The sequence below is a fragment of the Mustela nigripes genome, chromosome 10, assembly GCF_022355385.1.
Source record: "Mustela nigripes isolate SB6536 chromosome 10, MUSNIG.SB6536, whole genome shotgun sequence".
NCBI classification, from domain to species: domain Eukaryota; kingdom Metazoa; phylum Chordata; class Mammalia; order Carnivora; family Mustelidae; genus Mustela; species Mustela nigripes.
In genome coordinates this window covers 49,752,095-49,768,869 of record NC_081566.1, presented here as the reverse complement: position 1 = coordinate 49,768,869, position 16,775 = coordinate 49,752,095, and the positions used below count along the sequence as shown (strand labels likewise).

General features: G+C 35.1%; 1 pseudogene; it reads left to right on the top strand.

Moving 5' to 3' along the window:
- The first annotated feature begins 1,715 nt into the window (after nt 1–1,715).
- LOC132026002 (programmed cell death protein 2-like) lies at nt 1,716–12,760 on the top strand (annotated as a pseudogene).
- Nucleotides 12,761–16,775: the final 4,015 nt, after the last annotated feature.

The window sequence follows — 16,775 nt, the reverse complement described above, 5'->3', positions numbered from 1 at the left end:
TAACTCATGTCAGGAGTAGGATAGCTTGACATTGTAATAAACCATGTCAAAAATAGGATAGCTCAATACTGTAATAAATCACAAGAACATAGGGCTGGTGCTTGTGGCCCAATCACCTACTGCCACCCCTGCTCTGTCTTTAAAACTCTGACTGTAATCTGGTTTGGGGTCCAAGTCCCTACTCTGCTATGTCGGGTATACTTGGGCCCAAAAGCTTAAGCTTGCTGAATAAACCCTCGTGTGTTTTACATCAGTGTTGGCTCCTTGGTGGTCTCTCAGACGCAAAAACTCGGGCATAACAAGTAGGAGAGAAAGTAAGCCATAAAATATTTTAAGAGAAAATGGTTCTAAACTCCAGGAAGAGCTAGTGCAAAAATCGGTTATGTCAAAGCAAATCCAGAATGCTTGGAGATAATGAGAAGGTAAAAACGTCTGAAGGGCTGTAAACTAGGTAGAGAATAATGGAAGGAGGGTAAAATTCTGTAGGGCCTCAGACGCCATTACAAAGAGCTACTAGATGATTATGTCAGAAGACGTGACATGACCAGTTTCACAGGATCACTTTAATGTTCGCTTCGATGATGAATTGTAATAATGCAAAGGTCAAAGCATCGACATTAGGAGGATTTTAGTGCAAAAATCTAGGCAAGAATCCTAGACATTCAAGCCAAGGTTGTAGAAGATATATTTTGGAAGTAAAGCCAAGATTTCTTGGAAGAACAAACAAGAGTATCAGAAAAGTGTATGATGCAAGTTTATTGTAAAGGTATGAGCATTAACAACAGGAAGTTTCGTGATGAAAGTGCAAATCAGGAATCTAAATTACAAGAGCCAGTAATTCTAGCATAAATTTGCTGAGATTTTTATGAATAAATCGTTGAAATAAGGTGTTTAAATGTATACCATTTTATTAGAATTAAAAATATTTTCACTTGTTTTTTAATTTATTGTTCTCTAATCAGCAGAGTGAACTCATTTGTTTAATAATCATGCACATGCCTTGAATTATGAACTCCATGCTCAGAGAGTTTTCAAGGTTTTCTGTTGATAGTTTTTTTTCCCCTTAATTTAGAGAAATGCTCCATGTATTACATAAGTTATTTTATGAAATGTTTGTTGCAATATTGGCTTGTTTACACACAATTTTTATGCTTTTAAAAAGGTATACATATTCAATTTTTTACACAGACAAATTTATTGAGTAGTTGCACTGATTAATTTTATATATTTTTAGGTTTTATCTATTCTTCAATCAGAAAAATTAAGCCACCTATATTGTACTATTTTTCATAATTCACAATTTATTGTTTCATAAACATGTAAATTTATAATAATATGATGAAGACTTCTATGAACATCTTTGCATTAATTTCTTCTGGCTGCTATAATAAAGTATCATGCATTTTGTGGCTTAAAACTATATAGATTTATTATTTTATGGTTTTAAGGCTGGAAGTCCATGATAGGTTTCACCACACTCCATGATAGGTTTCATCACACTCTCTCTGGAGGCTCTAGGAAAGAACCCAGTTGTTTGCCTTTTTCAGCTTCTGGTTGTTGTTCTTGTTTCTTGGCTCATGGCCACATATGGTATGACCTTTTCTCCCCTGCTTCCATGGTTACGTGGACTTCTTTCTCATTTCCCTCCAAAATTCCCTCTATAACCATTTTATAAGGACACTTGTGATTACATAGGGCACACCCTGATCATCCCAATGGTCCAACCATATCGAGACCCTTCAGTTAATCACATCCACAATGTCCTAACACTACAGAAGATCACACTCATAGGTTCCATGTTGGGAGCCATGGGACCTGATCGAGGGTATTGCCTCACTAGGTTAAGGTTTGAACTAATGCAGGACGAACCCTGCGGAGGGCGGGATCACCCTGCAGGCAACTACCAGGAAGACAGATAGCCCCGCAGATAAGCATGGTCTGTTACTCTCTTGCCTTTTCCTCTGATCCCGTATCTCTCTTAAACAAAGAGTCCCTTGCTAATCTGCTGCGAACATTTCTCAGGCTTGTGGGCCGGAGCAACCCCAAGGAGGTAAATTATTCTGTACCTAGGACTATAGAGAACTTTAAATATGTCCCACAATAGACGGTTTCCTCCCTAGGTTGATGTTTGTCCATGGCTTTCACAAGCCGAGCTGTTAAAATACACCCTGCCTCCTGCAAAGGTAACGCCTTCTCATTCCTACTGCTCTCCCATATACTTAGTGTCTTCAGATAGCTTCTGGTTTTCCATTAACTTATCTCTTGTTTTCCTACAGTTCTTTATTATCTAGATTATCCCTAAAGTTCCTCGTTTTCCATTAACCTATACCTTTTCTTCCTACAGTTCTTTATTATCTAGTTCATCCCAATAGCTTCTCGTTTTCCATTAACCTATATCTTCTTTTCCTGAAGACCCCAGAACAAGTTACAAAACAGCACATATTTGTGCTACATCCCATGGCTTTCTGAGGAACATGATTACTCAAGAAGCAAGACCCTGTCCCCCATTCCTGGCGCCAGTCTGTACCCTTATAGCTTAACTAAAATAATACGTGCTAAACAAAGAGAAATTATTTGATGAGTGCTGAGTTCTTTAATGTCCTTTGCATGAATGTGAACCCCCTGCCCCTATTAAAATGCCTTTATAAGAAACTCGATAATCCAATGGAGATGCCTGACTACTGCCCAGAACTTGCTGTGTGGCTCTGCTGTTCATCTCGCCGACACCACTCCTCCTTGAGGGACACCTGGACCTGCCAGGGCTGGGCCCCAGCAGTTCCAGGAATTAGGACCTGGATATCTTTTGGGGCCAATATTCAGCCTACTCCAATCATCTTCTTAAGGAAGGGGGGAAAAAACAAACAGGAAAGAAAGGTCAATAGATTGAAGAACTCTAGACCAATCATATCTAACTCTTTTATTCACATTTAACTTAATTAAATGATGTAAGGTAAACATATGAATTAATTATTTTCTGTCAATAACCAATTTTCCAGAAATTTGAAAAAAATAATTGCTTGTTTTCCCACTATTTTGGAATGCCATCTCTGAAACAAACAGGAATACTTGCCCAGCGTTCTTTTTATTTTTATAGCATAGTTTGGGCATGGAATTTCTTTTTAAAGATTTTATTTATTTATTTATTTGATAGATCACAAGTAGGCAAAGAGGCAGGCAGAGAAGAGGGGGAGGCAGGCTCCCTGCTGAGTAGAGAGCCCGATGCGGGGCTCGATCCCAGGACCCTAAGATCATGACCTGAGCCGAAGACAGAGGCTTTAACTCACTGAGCCACCCAGGTGCCCCTGGGCATAAAATTTTAAGTCAAAGATGTGACTAATACTTTTTCTAGGCTTGTCTTTTTTAAATTCCATAGGCTCCTGACAGTCTAGAAAACTTGCTAATTACAATGAAGAGGACATTTTGTCTTTACTTGCCTTTGCTGCTAAACTTTTATCTGTTGAAGTAATTTTCCCTTTCTGTACTGCAGTTGGAAATGTTACCCCTTCTTTGACTCTCAACTGACATGATGTCTCTTATTCCTATTGCTCGGTAGATGCCTCACCATTCTCTTCTGTGCTGCTAGAAGCATGTAAGCACTTATTTTACTTTGCTTTTTATTAGTTTAAAGTTAAAAAATGATGCTTTAGGTTAAAAAAAATGCACCTTAGCTTGCTTCGTATTTGTTTAAATTTCAAAAAAAAAAAAAAAATGCAGGCTTGGATTCTACTAAGTAGGAAATTATAAGAATATTGATTTTCCTTGTTATATCTTATTTTCCCCAACCATAAAATGAACCATAAAATGATGCAATTAATGATCCTTACAGGTGGTGGTATTGTAAAGAATAAATGAAATAATCCACATGAAGCATTTCACCAGGTACCTGGAAAAAGCAAGCTTTCAGTAAACACTAGCTATTCCTCTATTCTTTTCTACATTCACTTTTAACATTATTTAAATTATTTAGATTATGACCTTCATAATGCCAGGGCTCACGGAAATGATTTCCCAATTCTCAGATACCACTTACTTTCTTAACTTATATTCAATCTCACTAATACTCATATCGTTTAGCTTGTCCATCCTATAAAATAATCATACTTTAAAAAACACAAAATTTCTGCTGGTTCCTGGGTGGTTCAGTCATTAAGTGTCTGTCTTCATCTCAGGTCATGATCCCAGAGTCCTGGGACTGAGCTCCACATTGGGTGCCCTGCTCAGCAGGAAGCCTGCTTCTCCCTCTCCCACTCCCCCAGCTCGTGTTCCCTCTCTCACTGTATCCTTCTCTGTCAAATAAATAAATAAAATCTTAACACACACGCACATATACACACACGAAATTTCTCTATTCTTTTTCTATCCTTATATGGCTTTTTCATGTCATGTAACTTCCTTGTTTCGAAGCATCTCACTGTTAATACGCTTACCCAATAAATTATAACCCATAATCAGTTTTATTCATTCAGGAAAAAATATATAATTCTGCAGTCTAAATGCAGGCTAAAATTTAGTTTATCACACAAACCTTTGCCTAAACAAACACACTTTGCAATCAACTACCCTATTTATGTTCTAAAATAAATGCATTCAGAAAGTAAATTCCAAAATTGTGTTCCATCTTTAGACAAGTATTTACAAACAAGTTTTCTTGCTGAATGAAAATACCATGTTGGCTGGTTGAATTTTTACTCCCAAATAATTGTGACTTTTTTTTCCCAAAAATCATACTGAATTAATTGACTATTTTAATGCCATAGTCAAATATACTGCCAACCTTACTTCTTCATCATAAGTCCTTCAAAGTCATCCTATTTTTGTCCACAAGTACACTTTGCATATTTCTTTTTGATTAATTTTCTGGCAAAAAATATATCATTTGCAAAATTTTCTGTCATTTTTTTTTTGCTTTTGTTTTTCCAATGTAGGTTAAAAGGAAAAAAGAAAAATCCTTGTACCAATCAGTCAGCTCCAAGTATCATATAACTTCTATAACTAAAAAGTACAGATAATTTGCTTGTTTTTCCAGAGAAGTGGGCAGGGAGCCAAAGCTCACAACCAAAATTAGTTCCCAATTTAGTGTTCGATGTCATTTCACAAGGACTGGAATGAAAAATGAGACATTGGACATGTTAACTCTGAGGAAAATTATCACTTCACCTTGTATAGGGCGTCTTTACAGGATGAAATCAGAGGAGATAAATCATCTTGTCCTGTGACAGATCTGCCTGTCATCTAAGGGAAAAATGTCCCATAGTGAGGGGGCAGGCACTGTCTGCGTTTCCCTCAGGTTATGACCAGGTATATTTTATGCCTCAAAATAATCATAGAAATTTGGAAATAGAGATGATGTATGCAGGACACACTTACCAAGTCAGTTTTTCCCAATGACATTTTAAGTGTATGTATATAAATACAAATAGAAATGCATACATATTTGTGAACTGCATATATCCTTGAAATGGTTACTGAGTAAAGAAGACATTTACTGAATGCTTACCACGATCAGGCATAAGAGTGGCCTGGGATGATCAACCCAAATGAGAGCAAATGTCCAAGTAGGAGGCAGGGGGTGTTTTGTCCTCCAAATCTTCCTCGGAAAGCAGGAAATCCGCTTATATTTAAATATTACAAAGCTGGTGATATTAAAGTCCCTCATATACCTTATTTTGAAATCTAAAGTACTTTTGGGAAAAGATACATTAACTAGAAATGATATCACCCCAAAGTATTATTATTATTTTTTTTACATATAAAGGTCACCTTAGGGAAATATGAACAACAGAGGCAAAAATATTTTATCCAGATTTTGTGTTTATTCCTGTGTTATGGTATCACATCTAAGAGTTTTGGTTGCTGTTTTAAACAAGTATTTTTTAAAGTCATAAAGAAGCACTAATGGGGAATTTGAATACAATTCTTCAACACTAATAATTAGCCTAACAATGAATGGGTCTTTGTAGCTTGAGATAAATGCTTGATGGCCACAGCATCTTTTTAAAAGAGCTGTATCTCACATTTTTCAAGGAGGTCCACATCAAAGTTTCTAGATAACTCCAAAGTAGTTCTAAATGTAATAATGTAAAAGGGGTATATTTCTGCTAACAACTAAAAAAACCCCAAACTCTAGTATTATAAAGATAAGTATTATAAAGTATTATAAAGATAAAACTATGCTGTGAGGCCTCTAAAGAAAGTATTTATTTTCTTCTAAAAACCTATTCCAGTATGGTTGAAAAAAAATTCTTTGGAAATCATCTAATCATCTCATTTAATAAGCACTCTATCACCTTATATTTTTGATCACTTGATATTTGTGAAAGTATATCTTAAAATAAAATTTTCTGAATAATGTCCCCACCCAAACCTTTACATAATTCTTTAAAAATTAGACAATTTTGAATACTGAATAATATATTTATAATGAAGAAATTAAAATATCCTTCCAAGGAAAGCCAAATGTGATCATTTTATCTGTGGTTTTCTATAAGGTTTCATTAAATCTTTTCTTTAGCTCACAGTAATATTATAATGGGGCTCATTGTTCACACTTTCGTTCATATGCACGCATTGAGCACATCCTCTTACCTGAGCTGGGCACTAAGTGTACACTGTAAACAAAGTAGACAGGTCAACGAGTTTTAGCGGCCCTAGATTTTTTTCATACCGTTGATTGTTTAGGACTATTGTAACCTTAATGTTAGTGTCATATGAGTCAGACAAAGGAAAGTACACAGGACCAAATAGATTAGCAGAAAAAAGAAAGTGATAAGAGATGCTTAAAAGCTAAGACAGGCCATTAGCACAGGAAAAGAATGCTACTAGTTTCAAAGAAAATAATCTGGATTTAGTAATTATGTTAATTTCTATGCAACTGATGGAGGGACAATTTAAAAACTGCCACAGAGATTCACTTGGAGAAAATACACTAGCTGGTTCTCTGTTGTCTAAATGTACCAAAAACTGCACCTGACTGCATTCAAACATTCATTTTGTTTCCTCGTTAAATTATTCATCAAAAATTTATTGGGCACCCTCTATCTATCTATCAGGTATCCTTCTATTTCATGGGTATAGAGTGGTAAAACAAACTACAAAGAATTCCTTGTCCTTAGTGAGCTTATATTCTACTGGAAAAACAATGATAATAAATATACCATATATTTACATTATAGTCATGTACCTGCAAATCTATGTATAGGTATGTTTAGTATACATATAACATATAGATATGGATAGTATATTATCTATATCTATATTTCTATATATCTCTATGGGAACATAGAATAATAATAACAAAGAAAACTGGGATATGAAATGGCAGGAGAGAAAGAAGAGAGAAGTTTTATAAGTGATTTCTCATTCATTATTTTAAAATTAAAGCTTCTTTCCTAGCTATCTTGAACCTGATGTTTCACATGTTCCCTGTTCCTCAAACACCACAGTCTTCCCCCTCCCCCATGCTTTTTTTAAATAATTTTTTTTTTTAAGATTTTATTTATATTGGGAGAAAGAGCCCAAGAGCCAGGGGCAGGGGAAGGGTAGGAAAGGGGCAGAGAGAGAGAAAATATCAGTTGGACTCCATGCTGAGCATAGAGCCTGACAGAGGGCTCAACCTCATGACCCCGAAATCATGACCCTGAGATCATGACTCTTGAGATCATGACTTGAGCCAAAAGGAAGACTTGGGTACTTAAATGACTGAGCCATCCAGGCACACCTCTCTTATACCTTTACATCTATTGCTCTATATACTTGGATCCTATTCCCAAACTTCTTTAAATTGAAATTTAAAACCCCCTGACTTTTGCTTCAAAGCCTGGCTTAATATGATGCCCTCCATAATACATTTATTTTTTCATCTACGCTTTTCACTCAATGATGAGATCACATTATAATCTTCATGATCTCTATGATCACATTGGTTTCCTATTATGTTAATTTCCCAATTTACTCTTCAATATTAAATAAACTTTCTTTTTTTAAAACATTTTTCGTAATATGAATTGCCTAACATCATCAAGTTCTCTGGCCGATGTTTTTTCTTTCAATTAAGTCACCTCTAGTTCAATGTCAATTATTTGAAGAAGCTGGTTTTCTGTTTAAAAGGTAACACTTTTACCCCAAAATTTACTGTAGGCTAACATTATGGTTCTGAAACCTGTAACAAGGGAAAAGGATTCAGGATATAGAAGATTCCCCTTAGAATGAGAAGGGAAAACTTACTGTTTTCATTTTTTAAAACAGATCATGATTGTATATTTGTGGTAAAACTCGAATGGTACTATGGATATTGAAAAGAGGCTTTTTTGGGGGGGGCACAGAAGCACTGGTATAAAATTTACTCTCCAAAGCAAGATAATTAATATATAGCATATTGAAGCCATTTATGAGTATTAGGAGCAAAAGCAATTATTAGTAGAAGTTAGCAATTAGTAGACTTTAGGCTGCATTTGCATACATACCAGCTTGGCGGGGTGGGGGGGATTGCTGTGAATTTAAATAGCCTCTTTAGGAAATGGGATTAATGTTAATATAGAGTAAAGGTACACTTGCTTTAAGAGTGCTTTTTATACATAATGTTTAAGCAAAAATTATAGTACTTTGCATCACTCTGCGAGTAGTGTTTCCCTGGCAGTTTATCTTTTTGCCTTAGAAAACACACCATTCTAATCTAAAGTCTGTCTGTTCAGTAGACTGATCTAAAATGCAGATTCGGTCATTATACAATTTTGTTTAAAATAGATCTTTGGTTTCTCCAAATCTCAGGAAAATTAAAATTTCTATCCTTCAGTGCCTATCAGGCACTGTGACACTTTTGCACCCATCTCACCAATGCATTTCTTGTCAATGTCAGAAAAGCAGTTTTCTTTCCAGTTTACTAATGTATTTTCGGGTATTCATACTTTTGCAGAAACTATTCCCTAGGCTTGTAAGGCATATTCTCATGCATTATTAAGGTTTATCCAATTCCATATATTTTAATATCAGCTGATGTTTTTTTTTCCTTCAAGATTAGCAATCTGTCTTCCACATTAGCAGTCTGCCAAATCCAGGCTGTATAATCAAACTCAAGTATTTTGTGTAATCTTAATTTGATTTTTGTCACAAGTACAATTTTTATATTATACTTGCATATTTACTTGTCTCTCTCCAGTATTGTTACTTGATATGCCATAACCCCAGTTTGTTATTTTTGGTATATATATATATGTGTGTGTGTGTGTGTGTGTGTGTGTGTGTGTGTGTGTGTGTATACACTTTTGGATTCATGATTCAGTTCCAGCCCAGAGATTTTAATTAACTCAGGCTTAAATTAAGCCTGAATCATGAATTTAAAAGAAAGATTCAAGAGAAAAAAGAAAGGAAGACCAAAGAAGTATTTGAAAATAATAACTTTGTACCCAAAGTTTGAAATCAGTCTCCTGAAGGGAATTCTGTAATCCTAATACATTGCTTTATGTTTCTGGAACATTACAAGAAAAGAGAAGAAAAAATGGAAAAAAAAAAAAAAAAGGTAAGTCTTCTATATAAAAATCAACTTAATCATGCCTCAGGTGAATTAAAGATATTCAAAATATTGTTATCAACTTATTTCTCACCTTCATTAGAAACTCTGTGACCAAAGGTACTTAACATCCTTGTTGTTCTCAAATGTATCTTAATAAGACATTATAACAAAGAACAACATAATATTTGGTGAGACATAATGGGATAAATTTGTCCCATAGCTAAGGGGACTCTTAGACCCAGGTAGAAGCCTTCCACCCTGCCCCAGAAACCACATAGCTCTAGGTAGGCAAGCATTCACAGGTCTCTAGTCCTATCATCTAAATTCTCATTTCTCTACTTCTCACCAAAAGTCACCTGTCTTCAGTCCCATTCTCCGAGAGTTCTGTCTCTGCTTTGGTTTGCAGTTTATGGAATAAACAGAAGTAAATTATACTAAAGATCTATGGGGGCTACATTCCTTATCCTACTGTGTATCATCTCCCATTTATATTTGTAAAAAAAAGAATCTCTGGCATTAGGGGAACTTAACAGGAATCAATGATACCAGAAATAACAATTTGGGAATGAGACAGGCTGTTGAGTTCTTTAAAAAAAAAAAAAAAAAAAAAAATTCCAAGTTCATAATCCGCTAGACTATACATATGCCCACAACTAAATGTCATTTGAATGTTCTTAATTACCTATGTTTTTAGGAAGAAAGAGATCACTTTTAAATCACGTATTTATAGTTTATAGAATTATTTAGTGTTTCACATGACTGGGTAGCATCCTTTCTTCAGGGCACCATTGCTTGGTATTCGGTTTGGCAAAAGAGGAAAGCATAGCAGGTCGAGCAACGAAGTGGTAGGCATCTTTTAGCCACCTTATAGAAGCTAAATTTAATTTAATTCTAATATAGGAAACAGTAAAATGTCTCAATTAACTTAGCATTGAGTAATTAAGAATATGAATATTTTTAATATAAAAAGCACCAGGATCCATTTTATAAAAGTTGTTTAAATATAATAACAATCAACATAATAATAGATTATCACACAGAAGGCATGCAGAGCATACTAATAAATGACAAAATGTAATCAGAACATAATGAGCATAATAATGTAGGCTCGAATGTTTTAAAATTAGGAACATAAATTCATTTCTTAACATATCATAAAACTAACACATCCCACAATGTTGTCATTGGTTTATCTCTTACTTTTGTTGGGGGAAAAAAAAAAATCCAGCATTGTAATACTTAATTACAGCTATTTAATAAACATTAAAACAGAAAAAAATGACTTAATTCTCTTTTGATGAAGTCACAATATTACAAAAGTACAGCATATCTCTTACAGATGGAAAATGAAAAAGAAAAAATTGCATTAAACCCTGGAATGAAATCCATAATCCTTGGATTACAATGCATTATGTGTCAGAACTTGAGCAATAATTTGGTTTGTTGAAAATATATGAAATTAAGAGAAAACTGCCTAAGTCTACTGCACATTTTAACTGTTAGTATTTCACTATAGACTTCAAGAAAGACATTATTAGTTTGCTTGCTTGTTGATTTGTTTTTTAATGTTCTCAAAAGTACTGTAGCCAGGTCATTACCATTTCCTTTGGCATCTGGTAATCATATATTTGAGCACTAAGGTCATTTTGCCACTGCCAGCTCTTATTAGCTCCTAACACTGTTGTTTTTGTTTTTGTTTTTGTTTTTTCATTCACACATGTCTCAGTTCGTGTTCTTCAATGAACTACTACAATTTAAAGCTCTAACCTAATGGCTCTCCTGTGGTACAGGCCAGCTTGCCCAAACATTAAATGGTTCTTGAAATCAGATAAATATTTGTTAAAATTATTAATCCGGAAAATAGCTTTTAGTCACTTACATTCCAATCAGTAAACTGAATTCCCTAGCGAAACACTGTATTAAGTGAAAATGTATTCCACTTGCCTTGTCACTCACAGCCTCCCATTCTGCATTCAAAAGGCGAAAATTTCATTATCAAAAATTCTTGCCAAGTAAACAGCCTAAATTTCATATTATTTAAACTGCATATGCTGGGTAAAAATAACTGGTAGAGAGAATCTGGGCAAAGGACTCTCCGGGTTCTTGAGAAAATACTTGATTCTATTGGTCATATCCTGTGACAGCTTTCTTTTGCTTTTTTTTTTTTTTTTAAGATTTATTTATTTATTCGACAGAGAGAGAACACACACAAGCAGGAACAGCTGAAGCAGAGGGACAGGGAGAAGCAGGCTCCCCGATGTGACAGTTTAAATATATGACTTGCCAACAAATTCCAACTTCTTCCTTTCTTCTCATTATTACAGATTTTTTTTAAGTAAAAGGCAGCCTGAAACATTTCCTTAGAGTACATTTCTGGCCACTACCCCTTTTTAATCCCACTATTTTATAATTAAGGACATGTAGCCCCTGCATTAACTCTTCTGGGGCTGGGCGCTGTCCTGTGTCTTTTAGAGATCAGCTACTCAGGAAAAACGACTTTTATCCCTAGAAGCCATCTGCTGAGCACCCTCTGCCAGAGTCAGGGGAGTCTCTGTGCCTCCAGCTCAGGTCCGGTGCTCATTTCTGTGGGGCTTGTGGCTGTTGAGGCCCCGAAAACCTGCTCCAGATTCCGCACGGCACGTCACTTCAGTAAGGAGCATTAGGCTCTAGACTAGAGATTTGAGCATCAGCAGGTTTGTTCACAACCATATTAATGGGGCAGAACAATTCCAGACCACAACTTCCTTTACCCAGAATTTGAAACTGTAGTAGAAACCAAAGATGAGTTTACACCTGAAGTTGTCAAAATAGAAAATGAATCAGAAATTATGGGGAGCATGAGTGAAAGCCCCCGACGGAGAATGGGATTCCATGGCAAAACATGAATCCAAAGAAGATGAATTTTCCAGAAGTTTAGAATAGCCCTTAAGCCGGAACAGTTTCTCAGATATGGCAAAGGGACCGCACCCATCTGGATCTCTGGTGAAAATATCCCTCAAGGAGAGGCTATTGCATATTTTCTGTGGTGACAAGAAAATATCTGAATTCCAGGTCATGCCTCAGCTGTTCAACTCCCTAAAGGCCGACAGGCTGGGCAAGAGTGTCAGTCGTGGTGTCCTGGTTGTGTTCACCTGTGCTGAAAGCCGTAGACTGGGGATTGGCAACACAGAGGAATTTGTTTGGAAGAAAGATACAACAAATACACCCTCAAGACAACGTGGTGATGCCTTACAAATGCTGATCACATCTTAGACCTTGAAATTCCATTTCTAGAACTTTATCCTAAGGAAATAATTATACCAGAGACAAAGGTACAAAGATATTGTTTAAGGTGAGTTTACAATGTATAAATATTAGCGAGACAAAATGTCCAGTGACAAGCAAGTAAGTAAATTTTTAAACGGACACCAAAATATTCATAGTATGTTCATATCTTCATAAAAGTGCTTATGCGTGTGTGTGTCCACAGAAATTTGGAAAGATACATGCTTAATGGGAACTAGTTAACTATGCATGGCAGGATTGAGTGAAATAATCATTTTACCGGTGTATTTGTTTCTTTCTACAATAAAAATGAGTTAATTGCCCAACTAAGACAAAAAAAAAAAGTACATTTAGCTACAGCATTTTAGATTTCAAGTAATAGAAGAGAAAATAACTTGAGCTAGCTTAAGGAAAAGAGGGTATTTTTTGAAGTACAGAGGGATGTTTGATATCAGGACAGAAATGCAGCTGAGCCTTAGGAAAGACGGTAAACCAAACAAGGAGAGCTATCCAAAACACAGACTATGTGAGTTTTCTTTGGTTTTTCATTTCTAAATTTTCTGAGTTGTCTGCATTCATCTTTTCTAGCACAGCTGTGTTCCCTATTAGTGCACATGATGAAAACAAAGAAGGGACGCTTGAGTGGCTCACTAGGTTAAGCATTTGTCTTCAGCTTAGGTCATGATCCCAGAGTCTTGGGACTGAGTCCCATATTGGACTCCTTGCTCAGCAGGGAGCCTACTTCTCTGCCTGCTGCTACCCTTGCTTGTGTGCTCACTCACTCTCTCTCCTTCTAAAAAAATAAATAAATAAAATCTTTTAAAAAAATAAAACAAATAATGACACAAATAAATAAATAAATAAAGCCACCCAGTTTTAGGCAAGTAAAGATTATTTTTTATCTTTCTCTCCCTTGGTATGAATCCTAAATTTCTGGGGTGGGACTGAGCATCATGAGTCAGGGGTTCCTTCATTGAACTTCCACCAATGGGGTCAATTTCACACCTACAAAACATACCTCATTGTAGATGTAAACTTATGCTTATAGAGTTGATTTACCTCTTGACCAGAAGTGGGCATGGAAAATGGGGATCCATTTTCTGGGTGTAAATTTATACTCTTAGAATGAAAGAAACTTGGAAATCAACATATTTATCAAAGAAAGACACAGAAAAAATGGGACCATCGAAAATACAGCCATGTGTAAACTGCAGATCTTACTATCAGTTAAACTCGCATTCACATACTGACTCTGCCTTTTTATAGGGGCATGGTCTTGTGAATAACATTTAATTTCTTTGAGCATCATTTCCTCCATTGTAAAATAATATTTACCTAACAAAATCGTTTTGTGGGCTACATGGCAGGATGAATATAAGTGAGTTTTGCGCATATAGTATATCAATATAGTGAATTAAAATGGCTAGTCCTGCTAATGGTTCAGGTCCCTACTCTGATGAAATCTTTTCAGAAAATCATTCCTCGATTATCTCACCCTTAACTCTCCTTTATTTTTCTCGTTGCACATTTTATTGTTTAAATTATGTCATCTCTGTCTATATTTGTTTTTTAGCTATCTCTTCCATCAGACTGTAAAGTTCACGAGAGCAGAATTGTTCTCTCCATCGCTCACTAACGTAGTCTCGCTTTCCGGAGCAATGTCTATTAGATGAAAATTTGTTTAATGATGGAAATGTATATTAAACACGAAACAGCCATTATAGTTCAGTGAAATGTTAGAGCATATAATCCAACTTTCAGATCTTTGAATATATTGTGTCGTGAACAAAGAAATATTCTTCCACTAAATGCTGAAAAAAAAAGATTCTGAAATTTTTCATGGGATTTCTTAAGGTTGTACATGTAAAAAGAATGTTTCCCAATCAAAGTGAAAAAAAATAAAGATTAGGAAAGTAAAAGAAGATTCAAAAGTATAGTTTGTGTTTCCCATTATCCCAAAGATAAAAAAGTGGAATAAAATATCTAAAAATGCTCTCTTTACTTATCAGAAGGTACTTCTGGATGGTGATGATACGCAAAAAGTTTAATATTAATAGTTTAATGAACATTCTTTTAAAAAATATTTAATTTATTTATCTGAGAGAGAGGGTGAGAGATTGAGAGAGAGAAGCAGACTCCCCACTGAGCAGAGAGCCTGAGAAGGGGCTCAACCCCAGGATCCTGAGATCATAACCTAAGCCCAAGTCAGATATTTAACCAACTGAGCCACTCAGGTGCCCCTAGTTTACTGAACTACATGGAGCATGTACAACATGGAGCATGTGGTACTGCCTTACAGAAGAATGAAAGGTTGTTTTGTTTTAGATGAAATACTGTAGGTTTGCAATAATTTTATTTATATCAAGCTAAATCATACCATCAATGAATTTTAAGTGATTAGTTGAGCTCTTATGAATTCTTGCCTACAAGGTGATATGAAACAAAGAAGGAAGAACATTTGGCATTAAGGAAGGGGTAAGCATTTAAAAAATGAAATAAAAAAGAATATTGAAGTGGAAGTAAAAGTAGAAACCAAGACAGAGAAGTGTAAAGAACAGATGAGCACTGGCAGGTAGATAATATCATTTATAATTATGTGGAAGTCTAGTTACCCCGACCTTAAGTGTGAAAGATCCATTGCAGCATTTTCTCTAAATTTGTCTTTTGTATGATAACTCAATATCCACAAAAGCTTGATGATATTACAAAGCAGAGTCAAATACCTTACAAAGAATGAGAGAATTTGAGAGATTAGTGGAGCAAGTGTTTCTACAGAAATACAGTCATTCATGCAAAAATATTATGGCAGAGAAATTTGAAAATCAGTATTATGATATCCCATATTTCATTGCTTTCTACCTTCGTTCCTTCTTATATCTGAATCTGATAGTCAAACATCATTCTTCAGATTCAGTATGGTATTTGAAAATATGATCAACTTTTTTTGAGAAGTTAGGCTTCAACATTAAATCCATTGATTTCTAGCCATAGTATCCAAGAGAGGGAGAGAAAGTACTGGAGGAAGAGGAAGATCTGTAATCAGCCTGCAGAAGTGTATGATACAAATGAGATGAAATAAATATACTACATACAATGTACAGTAAATAGATGTAAAATATAGACATAATTTCTGAAGACACACATAATAGTATACTGTGGCTATGTAATGAAAAAGTGCAATTTATGCTAATTGTATAAGGGAAGGAAGAACAACTGCATTAGAAATAATTTATAACTTGTAATGCCTTGGTTTTATTTAAAAAGGTAAATTAAGATATTTATAATTATATATTATCCATACAATGTACAGTATATAATGCATATATTAGCAACAAATTGTTCTCATGGGTTTAGAATATTTTTTGTTTAATTAAAAACCATACTATCATCTAAAGAGAAGAAAACCGTGTTATTGAACCATTTATTTTTTTCAAAATTATACTCTACCCTATGTGTACAGAATAATACTGTATGCTAAGGTATGAAGACTAAAAGAGGTCATACATACAAACACTCTTAAAAATGCTTTACAAAGCAAAGAATGTGTTTTATCTTAACAAGTTAAGGTAATGCTGTGAGCTAGACATGAAAAATTTAAAGGTTGGCAGTAAGAACAAAGATATACAATGTTTGAGAAATGGTTAGTATCCCTTTTGAATATCCACATCAACATTCATCTTAAGGGTACATAAACATGAGTCGAGATTATTTCTGCTCCTCTGGCATTATTTTTCCAAAAATAATAATTAGCAAGCATTATACTATATTTCCCCTAACAACCCCTTTATTTAGGTGCCTTACAAAGACAGTATTAGAATAAAAGAAGCTTCAGGCACTTCTATTATTATAACAGATGTCTCGTGAGATGTGATGATGTGCAGGTTACAATGTTCTGATAGTGATTTCTAATGCATTACAGTAGGACATGGACCCTTGAGAATCACATGAAATTCTCTTCCATCTAGATTACATTTTCTCACTGTCCCAAAGTGCTTGATATGAA